This window comes from Oncorhynchus mykiss, chromosome 10, assembly GCF_057628025.1.
Source record: "Oncorhynchus mykiss isolate SJ-2025 chromosome 10, ASM5762802v1, whole genome shotgun sequence".
NCBI classification, from domain to species: domain Eukaryota; kingdom Metazoa; phylum Chordata; class Actinopteri; order Salmoniformes; family Salmonidae; genus Oncorhynchus; species Oncorhynchus mykiss.
In genome coordinates, this window is record NC_143031.1 from 51093807 (window position 1) to 51106033 (window position 12227).

Below are 12227 nucleotides of genomic sequence, written 5' to 3' on the forward strand. Positions count from 1 at the left end.
GGTAAGCAAATTGGAGTGGGTCTAGGGTGTCAAACCACTTAATGATGATGGAAGTGAGTGCTACAGGGCAATAGTCATTTAGCTCAGTTACGTTAGCTTTCTTGGGAACAGGAACAATGGTGGCCCTCTTAAAGCATTTGGGAACAGCAGACTGGAAAAGGGATTGATTGAATATGTCCGCAAACACACCAGCCAGCTGGTCTGCGAATGCTCTGAGGACGCAGCTAGGGATCCCGTCTAGGCCGGCAGCGTTGTGAGGGTTAACGCGTTTAAATGTTTTACTCACGTTGGCTGCGGTGAAGGAGAGCCCGCAGGTTTTGGTGGCGGTCGCCTTGCCATGATTAAAAACAGTGGTTCACGCTTTCAGTTTTATGCAAATGCTGCCATCAATGCACGGTTTCTAGTTGGGGAAGGTTTTAATAGTCACCGAAGCAATCTTGAAGCGTGGAATCCAGTTGGTCGGACCAGCGTTGAACAGACCTGAGCTTGGCCGTTTCCTGTTTTAGTTTCTGTCTATAGGCTGGGAGCAACAAAATGGAATTGTGGTCAGATTTGCCGAAAGGAGGGCGAGGGAGGGCTTTGTATGCGTCGCGGAAGTTAGAGCAGCAATGATTCAGATTGCTGCCAGCCCGCGTCACGCATTCGATATGCTGATAAAATTTAGCGAGTACAATAAATGCAGCTTCAGGATATATGGTTCCCAGTTTACATAGAGTCCAAGAAGTTCTTTCAGGGCTGTCGAGGTGTCTGCTTGGTGGGGGATATACACGGCTGTGATTATAATTGAAGAGAATTCTCTTGGTAGATAATGCGGTCGGCATTCATTGTAAGGAATTCTAGGTCAGGTGAACAGAAGGACTTGTGTCACGACTTCCGCCGAAGTCGGTCCCTCTCCTTGTTCGGGCGGCGTTCGGCGGTCGACGTCACCAGCCATCCAGCCATCGCCGATCCACTTTTCATTTTCCATTTGTTTTGTCTTTGTCTTACACACCTGGTTTCAATTCCCCAATTACTTGTTCATTATTTAACCCTCTGTTCCCCCATGTCTGTTTGTGAGTAATTGGTTGTATGTAGTAAGGTCCGTTTATGCAGGCTCTCTTTTTTGTATTGCATTTGTATATGTTGAGTAAAGTATGTTTATTTACTCATATCTGCTGTCCTGCTCCTGACTACACCAGCTACACACAGACCTCATTACAACTTGAGTTCCTATATGTTGTTATGATCACACCATGACTTGTTAATCATAAGGCATACACCCCCGCCCTTCTTCATACCAGAGAGATGTTTGTTTTGTAGGCTCGATGCATGAAGAAAAGGTGTCTGTACCAACTCTGATAACATATCCCGATTGAGCCATGTTTCCGTGAAACAGAGAATGTTACCATCTCTGATGTCTCTCTGGAAGGCAACCCTTGCTTGAATTTCATCTACCTTGTTGTCAAGAGACTGGACATTGGCAAGTAGTACACTAGGGAGCGGTGGGCGATGTGCCCGTCTATGGAGCCTGACCAGAAGACAGCTCTGTCTGCCCCTTCTTCGGCACCATTGTTTTGGGTCGCCTGCTGGGATCCGATCCATTGTCCTGGGTGGTTGTCCAAACAGAGGATCCGCTTCGGGAAATTCGTATTCCTGGTCGTAATGTAAATACTGCATAGTTTCCTAAGAACGCGAAGCGAGGCGACCATCTCTGTCGGCACCATCATACATACAAGTAAGTACAGTTGTATTGGTATTATGACGCATCCACTGTGGCGGCCTATTATATCAATATTTGCGCATTAACGGCATTTGCTCCATGTCGAACAAACAAATGATCTCTCAGCATTTATAAAATTACATCGAAACTTCCTGTTTCCATCACAGTTGTTCGTGATTACATTTGTTTATACGATATGTATTTACTCTGCATAGAAACTCGATGGAAAAAGGAGTTTGCGAGACTCATAAATGTGAAGATTTGGATGGGGGCCATGTACATTTTCAAGGCAGTGTATAAGGCCAGTGTAGTAACTTGACAAGGAATGCCCACACGCATTTTAATATTACTTTCCTTTACTTTCAACCTAAGAAATAAAGAGTGTACAGTGATGTACAAATGGTACAAATACAGCCAAACGATACAGGCAACTCAACATGTAAGAGAGTTGCATTGTACAGATTCGACTCGGGGTGATGATATCATCCAAGGGGAAAAGTCACGGTCAATGTCAATAATAACCATGCACACATGAATAGCAATCATACTATACTGCAGGTAAGTACAATACATATTCAATGTAATTATTTATATAGTGTCCACACTATAACAGCCAGCATGTCATAAACTTCACTGTGGAAAAGGTGATATGTTGATATGCTTCAGTTTTCTGCCTTATGACTGATTTGACATTTACAGCTGAAGTCGGAAGTTTACATACACTTAGGTTGGAGTCATTAAAACTCGTTTTTCAACCACTCCAGAAAATGTCATGTTAACAAACTATAGTTTTGGCAAGTCGGTTAGGACATCTACTTTGTGCATGACAAGTCATTTTTCCAACAATTGTTTACAGACAGATTATTTCACTTATAATTCACTGTATCACAATTCCAGTGGGTCAGAAGTGTACATATACTAAGTTGACTGTGCCTTTAAACAGCTTGGACAATTCCAGAAAATGATGTCATGGCTTTAGAAGCTTCTGATAGGCTAGTTGACATCATTTGAGTCAATTGGAGGTGTACCTGTGGATGTATTTCAAGGCCTACCTTCAAACTCAGTGCCTCTTTGCTTGACATCATGGGAAAATCAAAAGAAATCAGCCAAGACCACAGAAATAAATTGTAGACCTCCACAAGTCTGGTTCATCATTGGGAGCAATTTCCAAACACCTGAAGGTACCACGTTCATCTGTATAAACAATAGTACGCAAGTATAAACACCATGGGACCACACAGGCATCATACCGCCCAGGAAGGAGACGCATTCTGTCTCCTGGAGATGAACGTACTTTGGTGCAAAAAGTGCAAATCAATCCCAGAACAACAGCAAAGGACCGTATGAAGATGCTGGAGGAAACAGGTACAAAATTATCTATATCCACTGTAAAACGAATCCTATATCGACATCACCTGAAAGGCTGCTCAGCAAGGAAGAAGCCACTGCTCCAAAACCACCATCAGAAAGCCAGACTATGGTTTGCAACTGCACATGGGGACAAAGATCGTACTTTTTGGAGAACTGTCCTCTGGTCTGATGAAACAAAAATAGAACTGTTATGTTTGGAGGAAAAAGGGGAGGCTTGCAAGCCAAAGAATACCATCCCAACAGTAAAGCACGGGGGTGGCAGCATCATGTTGTGGGGGTGTTTTGCTGCAGGAGGGACTGGTGCACTTCACAAAATAGATGGCATCATGAGGCAGGAAAATCAGTCAGGAAGTTAAAGCTTGGTCGCAAATGGGTCTTCCAAGTGGACAATGACCCCAAGCATACTTCCAAAGTTGTGGCAAAATGGCTTAAGGACAACAAAGTCAAGGTATTGGAGTGGCCATCACAAAGCCCTGACCTCAATCCTATAGAACATTTGTGGGCAGAACTGAAAAAGCATGTGCGAGCAAGGGTGCCTACAAATCTGACTCAGTTACATCAACTCAGTCAGGAGGAGGAATGGGACAAAATTCACCCAACTTATTGTGGGAAGCTTGTGGAAAGCTACCCAAAACGTTTGACCCAGGTTAAACAATTTAAAGGCAATGCTACCAAATCCTAATTAAGTATATGTAAACGTCTGACCCACTGGGAATGTGACGAAAGAAATTAAAGCTGAAATAAATCATTCTCTCTCCTATTATTTTGACATTTCACGTACTTAAAATAAAGTGGTGATCCTAACTGACCTAAGATAGGGATTTTCTACCTGGTTTAAATGTCAGGAATTGTGAAAAACTGTGTTTGAATGTATTTGCCTGAGGTCTATTTAAACTTCCGACTTCAAATCAAATCAAATCAAATTGTATTTGTCACATACACATGGTTAGCAGATGTTAATGCGAGTGTAGCGAAATGCTTGTGCTTCTAGTTCCGACAATGCAGTAATAACCAACAAGTAATCTAACTAACAATTCCAAAACTACTGTCTTATACACAGTGTAAGGGGATAAAGAATATGTACATAAGGATATATGAATGAGTGATGGTACAGAGCAGCATAGGCAGGATACAGTAGATGGTATCGAGTACAGTATATACATGAGGTGAGTATGTAAACAAAGTGGCATAGTTAAGGTGGCTAGTGATACATGTATTACATAAGGATGCAGTCGATGATATAGAGTACAGTATATACGTATGCATATGAGATGAATAATGTAGGGTAAGTAACATTTGTAACTGACAGTTAGACTTACAGGTTATGTCGTTGTCTTTCGTTTGAATTGTTTACGTGTCCGCTGTGCGGGGGAAATGATAATACAAGCGGAACTACGTAGCTAATACTGTTGTAACGGGGATCCTTATCGTAGCAACACACTTTTGGAGGGAAGGCAATCCTGTTAGCCAAGTTTTCATGTCATCGGGTGTAGTTCATAAAGGTTGAAGAGTGTATGTTAGGATGAAGTGTGAATTCACGGCAGGAATAATAAGTGTGAAGTTTGATTTCCTCCCTTCTGTAATAAGCAGCCAATGAGGTATTTTTTCCTTTATTCATGTGTTTAATCTGAACCCATTATAACGCCGGTTAAACTGTTATGTATGTAAGCACTTCAGAGTTATACCAAGCTAATAAGTCACTCGTAAGATAAGGTTGTAAGAGTGTGCTTAACTGTATTTTTCATTTACTTTATAGTTCTCACGGAAGGTGATAATTCTGACTAAAACTACAGAATAAAGCCGCCAGTTAAAATCAAGGAACGGTTGTGCTCGTGGTTACTGAAGGGAGCTACAACATTATATAAGGTAGCATTGTTTGGCTAGTGATATATTTACATCATCATTCAACTGTATCTCCAGCGATTGTAAGGTAAAATAGATGTAAAATAGTTGTAATTTACATTTACAATCCCTTTACCCAAATGGCTTACTAATTTACCTAGCTCGTATTAGTAGCATGGAGAATTGTGTTATTTCTATGAGAAAAATAAAGTACAGCCTTCAGAAAGTATTCACACCCACTTGACTTTTTCCACATTTTGTTGTGTTACAGTCTGAATTTAAAATGGGTTCAATGTAGATTTGTTTGGCAGTGGCCTACACACAATACCCCATAATGTCAAAGTGGAATTATGTATTTTGATTAATTTAAAATTGAAAGCTGTAATGTCTTGCGTCAATATGTATTCAACCCCTTTGTCATGGCAAGCCTAAATAAGAGTAAATAAAGAGTAAAAATGTGCTTAACAAGTTGCATGGACTCACTCTGTGTGCAATAATAGTGTTTAACGTGATTTTTGAATGACTACCTCATCTCTGTACCCCACACATACAAATGATCTGTAAGCAGTGATTTTCAAACACAGATTCAACCACAAAGACCAGGGAGGATTTCAGATTTTGGGAAATATCTTGCCCATAAAAACGTAGCTTTATTTCAAACTATTTTAATGACTTATAATTACTTATTTCAAGCGCAGCATTGAAAGGACAGTATAGGGTGCTTTTAGTTATATACAAGCTGTGCTATGTAAAGAGAAACGCTGTATCTCACACTATTCATTTGGCTAAACTGAACAAAGATAACATAAGGTTTCTATCACACAAAAGAGAAACCTTTCCTTCTAAATTTGGAAAAGCACAAAGATCTTGAAGGTAGGATGCCCTTTACCATCCAATTACAAACATAATTTAATAAGCTCTCTGTGCAATTTACTTTAAAACACTAATGGACTCAAGAGGTGAGCAAATAACAAGAAACATTGATCTATCCATCTCCAACAATGAAAGAAAAAGAAATGATCAAACAATAGATAATTACTGTGTTTTAAAAGAGTAAAAATGAGAAAGCCTTGGTATTAATGCTACACTCTACTCTCCATTACTTACCATTCTATCACCTCCTTCCCTCCACTCTATCTCTCATCTCCCCATCAGCCCCTTCCCTCCCCTTCCTTCACTCTCTATTTCTCTCTCTCCCTCTTTCTCTCTCTCACTTCCCCACTCTCTTTCTCTCCCTCCCTCTCTAATCGTCAGATTACCAGATGCTGCCCGTTTCACACTCAATTAATTCCGGTGAGATTGGTCAGTCAAGTGTACTGAGAGCTATTTAGCAGCGGGGAGGCGGATGACAATAAAACACCTTAATTGGTTGTTGTTCAAAGAGACGGGTGTGCCGCAGAGTGGATCCAGACCTCTGATTGGTTGATGGGGGAGAGGTGGCCACCTGCGGCAGGGGAGAGTGTGGAGTGGGAGTAGAGGTTGGTCACCCATGCAAGCATGGATGCGCACACAAGCATGGATGCACATGCACATGCACGTGCACACCCTCTCTCCCCATCCCACTGTGCACCACCACCACTTCAATTTGTTGTGATGATGGGAGATGGAGGTGGTCACATTTACCATTCATGCTACCGAACCATGATCTTGTGAGTAAGTGGGGAGTCCGGTTGGCCATAGTGTTAACGTTTTATGGACATCCAGTCAGTCACTCTGGTTACAGACCTTTTCCCTCCGCATAGTGGAGAGGGGGAGTCCTGACTATATTTTAGCTAAACTCTTCTCTTAGTCTGTATTTGTGAAAGGCAGCGACAAAAGCAGTCACAGCAGGAGACAGATCAGACGAGCGTTGCTGCTTGCTGCTCAGCCATTATCTCTGACGAAGGTTAAATATGTTAAATATTATTGACAGGCAGACTAGACCCCCCTGCTGTACTCCTCTCTCCCTACCTCCTCCTCTCTTCCATGTTATTTCTATACCCCCTCCTGCTCCTACCACCCTCTTCCTGCCTCCTCTTCCCCCTGTGCCTCCTTATCTCCTCCTGTGCCTCATTATCTCCTCCTCTCTTCTCTCCCTGTTCCTCCTACCCCCTCCTGTGCCTCCTCTCCCCCTGTGTCTCCTCTCTGTCCTCCTCTCTACCCTGCTCCTCCTAATTGAGTGAAAGGGGTCATAACAAACCCTCTCTTTACATTTCCAGCCAGCTGACCGACCGTCACCATCCAGGGCTCTGGTTAAAGCTACAATCTAGGATCTGGTCATCTGTGTAATGGTCAAGTGGCGATGCCGGGCTGCCGTTTTGTTGTATTTTGAATCCCAGATTTGAGCTTTAATGCACCCCAGTGTTGATTGTTGACATTGTTGAGATAAGGCTCCAGACATCAGGTTTAGATCATAAGGACAGACAACTGTCAACAGACAACTCTCTCCTCCACAGGAGGAGGTGCCGCATGGGGCCTGGCAGCGTGCTACAGGGGGCTGGGGAGGGAGTCTCACAGCGGGATGGGAGCCACGGCTAATATCCTGGTGTGGCCCCAGCACAGGGCCAGGGAATTAGACCACGGCTGCTGGAGCTAGACTTTAATGGGGAGAGCAGTGTGCACAGGCATGGCCACAGCCCAGACCCATCCTCAACCCACCACCAGCCTCCAGCTTCAGCTATGCTCTTAGGATGACCAGGATAAGGTGGTTGATTTACATGTACGTGTACACAGACGATTGATAGATATAAAGTGTATGAAGAAGAAAACAAATGGACACAGTCTTTTGTACAATAATATATAATATTATATTACAGTGTATTGAGTCAGAATGATAATGCTGCAAGGGAGGTATGGTCTTTGCTTTGTTTGGATTGTATATGAACTGTCATGATATGGTTGTTTGAGTCAGGTTGTAAACATTTGGACTGCGGATGGCTTATGTCACCACCCCACCTTAAGACGTCACTTGACTTGTGAATCAGCCAAAATATACTTAGTAAATCGTCTTGCGGATTCACATTCCAAAGGGGAGCCAACCAATTATTCAATGACAACAGAAAGAACGCTGTACATGTTTTAGGAATGTCTGTTCCATTGTCACGGTAACCCGGCGCTGACAAAGGGAAGTTGATTTAAGGATGGGGCTGAGGAAACTCAATCAGTCAAGCAGACAGGATCCTTTTGAAGGAAATGACACACTTAAAAGACTTGAGTGACTGTATTGTTGCTCATGTGAGGATAAAGAGTACATAACCTGGTTACAGTGTTGTATTGTTGTATGTCAATCAAATACTTTTATTTATTATTTATTTACTGAACCTTTATTTAACTTTGGCAAGTCAGCTTACAGTCTACCCCGGCCAAACCCTACCCTGGACCTGTACTAATGCAAGATATGTTGTACCCGGCTTTCCGGGTAACAACATGAGGGGTACCATGGGTGTTGTTATGGTCATTTCATTTATTTTGTAGAGAACAGAAAAGACTGTGTTCAGTCGAAATGGAACTTTCAGCACTCATGCAGCAATAGGCATGAACATGTAACATTGGGGATTACAGTATAGAATAATATATCAATATTACCCCACAAATACATTTGGCGTAGTCAGCATGATTAGCTATTATTATTAATCAGTAGACACCCACACATCACAAAAAATAAAATAGGCTTTTTTCTTCTCCTCTCCCGCTGAGTGTGGGAATTTAAACCCAGTGAAATGTGTGTTGGCAGTAAGAATTGCAGTGGCTTCTTCCCTCCGGGCATCTGGTGCACCATTTACTGTTCCGTCGATCTGCAACATTCAACTATCTTTAGCAGTAAGAGTTGCAGTCCACCTGTCATTTGTTGTGCCTGTGAGTTTGATGTGTCTCAACACCAGTGGTATTCAAATCTTACCCTACTGGTGTCCCAAGTCTAAATCAGCCCCTGATTTGAGGAGAACAATGAGGAACTGCAGTGGAACTGGCTTCGAAGTCCAAAGTTTGAGTTTGAGGGCTCTACACAATGAAATATTCCCAGCTCCTAAAACTGTCACAGCAATTAACCATTAATTAGGAGCTCTATTCGTGATGGTCTGGAGATCTGGTGTAGGTCTGGCAGTGAGAGACAAACAGTACTGTTTCATAGTCAAGTTTTACACACAACGTCTAATAGTCTGACATCACAGTAGAGTATCCCAGGGGCATTATGGGTGGGCCTTAGGGGTCCTGGGGTGCCCTACCGCACATCCTTACCTGTCCAAATAAAATATCTAAATATTGATAATTTATTTAACCGAGACGCGTGCGGGCAGAAAGATGCATCAATCTCAGATAAAGCATCCGAGCGAGCGAAACAGCGCCCTTTTGTCTCAGTATGTGTGTTCTCGACACCTAGATTGTGCAACATTTGCCCATTATTCTTTTCAAAATTCTTCAAGCTCAAACTGATTGTTGATCATTGCTAGACAACCATTTTCAGGTCTTGCCATCGATTTTCAAGTTGGTTTACATCAAAAGTTCAACTTGGCCACTCCAGAGCATTCACTGCCTTCTTGGTAAGCAACTGCAGTGTATATTTGGCCTTGTGTGTTAGGTTATTCTTCTGCTGAAAGGTGAATTCATCACCCAGTATCTGGTGGAAATCAGACTGATTCAGGTTTACCTCTAGGATTTTGCCTGTGCTTAGCTCCACTCTGTTTATTTTTTATTGTGAAAAACTCCCCAGTCCTTAATGATTACACACATACCCATAACATGATGCAGCCACCACTATACTTGAAAATATGGATAGTGGTACTCAGTAATGTGTTGTATTCGATTTGCAACAAACAAAACAATTTGTATTCAGGACAAAAAGTGAATTGCTTTGCCACAGTTTTTGCACTATTACTTTTGTGCCTTGTTGCAAACAGGATGCATGTTTTGGAATATTCTGTACAGATTTCCTTCTTTTCACTCTGTCATTTATGTTTGTATTGTGGATTAACTATAATGTTGTTGATCCATCCTCAGTTTTTTTCCTATTACAGCCATTAAACTCTGTAACAGTTTTAAAGTCAACATTGGCCTTCCTCTCTGGCAACTGAATTAGGAAGGACACCTTTATCTTAGTAGTGACTGGGTGTATTGATACACCATACAAAGTGTACTTATTAACTTCACCATGCTTAAAGGGATATTCAATGTCAGATTTTTTTATTTGTACCCATCTACCAATAGATGCCCTTATTTGCGAGGTATTGGAAAACCTCCATTGTCTTTGTGGTTGAATCTGTGTTTGAAATTCACTGCTTGACTGATGGACCTTACAGATAATTGTATGTGTGGAGTACAGAGATGAGGTAGTCATTCAAAAATAATTTTAAACACTATTATTGCACACAAAGTGATTCCATGCAACCTATTATGTGACTTGTTATGCAGATTTTTACTCTTGAACTTATTTAGGTTTGCAATAACAAAGGGGTTGAATACTTATTGACTTGACTTCAGCTTTTCAGTTTGTATTAATTTGTTAAAAATGTGAATAATTCTGGACAACCAGAACCTTACATCGAGCCACTACCCATAGACAGATCGATTGGTTTCAACAGAGATACGACAGAGAAAGACATCTATGTATAAATATAGATTGTTTTTCTAATCCAAATGAGCGCTGGTTAGGGTGCTGTCACGTTCTGACCATCGTTCGTGTGTGTTTTCCTTGTTTTAGTGTTGGTCAGGACGTGAGCTGGGTGGGCATTCGATGTTGGATGTCTTGTTTGTCTATTTCTATGTCTGGCCTGATATGGTTCTCAATCAGAGGCAGGTGTTAGTCATTGTCTCTGATTGGGAACCATATTTAGATCACCTGGGTTTCACTGTGTGTTTGTGGGTGATTGTCCTTAGTGTCCTTGTTCTGTGTGTATGTGCACCAGTATTAGGCTGTTTCGGTTTTTGTTACGTTTATTGTTTTGTAGTGTTTGTATCGATTCGTGTTTTACGTTAGTTTAAATAAACATGGATCGCAAACTACACGCCGCATTTTGGTCCGACTCTCCTTCACATACAGAAAACCGTGACAGGTGCTAAGTATTCTGGTTACTGTGAGTGTAGTTTCCAAATGTATGTACGATAAATTTACTCACTGTCTCTCCCTCACTTTATTTTCCCCACCCTTTTTCCATTGTATAACAAGCCGTCATGTCGTGTCAGTCCACTAGGGACTTTTATCTCATGTAAGTGTGTATGGGTATTCTGTGTTATTATTTAGTTAGTAAATAAATGATTAAATCAATTTGTGTAGTACTGAATATTCAAAAGGGCCAGGGTTCTTGCGGATCCAAGGATTATGCAACTTTCAGAATGAGACTGATGAGGTAATAATTAATAATTGCCTGTTATTGATGTAAGAGATATCTGTATATCTTTAGGGTTTGAGTTTAACTTTTCCCGTGGTACCCCCAAATTCCTAATGAGTTAATTGTTACACGATTAATTTAAATGAGTAATAATTAAACATAATTAGTTTGATTTGATAAATAACAGTCATCAGATTAATGATAGTCACGTGATAACACATTGGGAATTCAACAAACTTCTGGTTGTCTTTGAGTGGGTGAATAAAGGTTGAAATCTCATTGATCAACGTCTCTATTACAAAAATGTCCACATTGAAATGTCGTAGTGTGCCCAGTGGGTAGGGTTTCCAAGCTCTGGTTGATTTAATTATTTAGGTCTTGATTCAATCTGTATCGCTGAAGCATTGCAGATTGTGCAATTGAAATGTAAAGGTCATTTCCGATTGAGCCGACACGCAGCATTTACTGTGAATGCAGGCTCCGCTAATGCGGGAACATTGCCTTTAAATTTCAATCACTTTGAAATTCAGTGATACTGTAAGGACAGGTGTTGGAGAGGTTTGAGCAGATACGGGAGTAGAACATTTAATAGGGAACAGACATCAAACAGGACAGCGACAGCATCAGAACCGGGTATGCAAAGACAAACAGACATTTATCTTGAAGCAGGGAACAGAGCTTGGGAACAGCCAGATATAGGGGAGGTACAGGTGATTGAGTCCAGGTGAGTCCAATAGTCGCTGACCCACGTGATGGGGGAGGGCAGGTGTGCGTACTGATGGTGGCAAGAGTGCATAATGCTGGGGAGCCTGGACCCTTTGAGTGCCAGGGAAGGGGAGCAAGAGCAGGCATGACAGATACAGATTGAAATGAGCCCTTATATGATTCTGAATTATGTTTAGGTGTCAAAGTAAACAAATATAAGCATTTGAAGAAGATGTAACTTCAACTTGGATAGTTCCATTTGTATGGGAGGCTGGCGACCCGGTTGAGGCGTGACAGCCTGATGATCC

At 41.6% G+C, this 12227-nt stretch overlaps 2 long non-coding RNA genes across 3 annotated transcripts in view; one reads left to right on the plus strand and one right to left on the minus strand.

Annotated features, from left to right (window-relative positions):
- LOC110534228 (uncharacterized) overlaps window positions 1-4459 on the minus strand; it is a 32411-nt gene extending 27952 nt beyond the window's left edge. The window contains exon 1 of one of the 2 annotated variants that reach the window (XR_016483786.1): window positions 4390-4459. This is a non-coding gene — a long non-coding RNA (uncharacterized LOC110534228). The remainder of the gene's footprint in view (window positions 1-4389) is intronic. The other variant, XR_002475100.3, reaches the window with a different exon arrangement.
- Window positions 4460-4507: 48 nt separating this feature from the next.
- LOC149980053 (uncharacterized) lies at window positions 4508-10888 on the plus strand. The gene is made up of 2 exons (XR_016483787.1): window positions 4508-4668; window positions 7348-10888. It is a non-coding gene; the product is annotated as an uncharacterized LOC149980053 (long non-coding RNA).
- Window positions 10889-12227: the final 1339 nt, after the last annotated feature.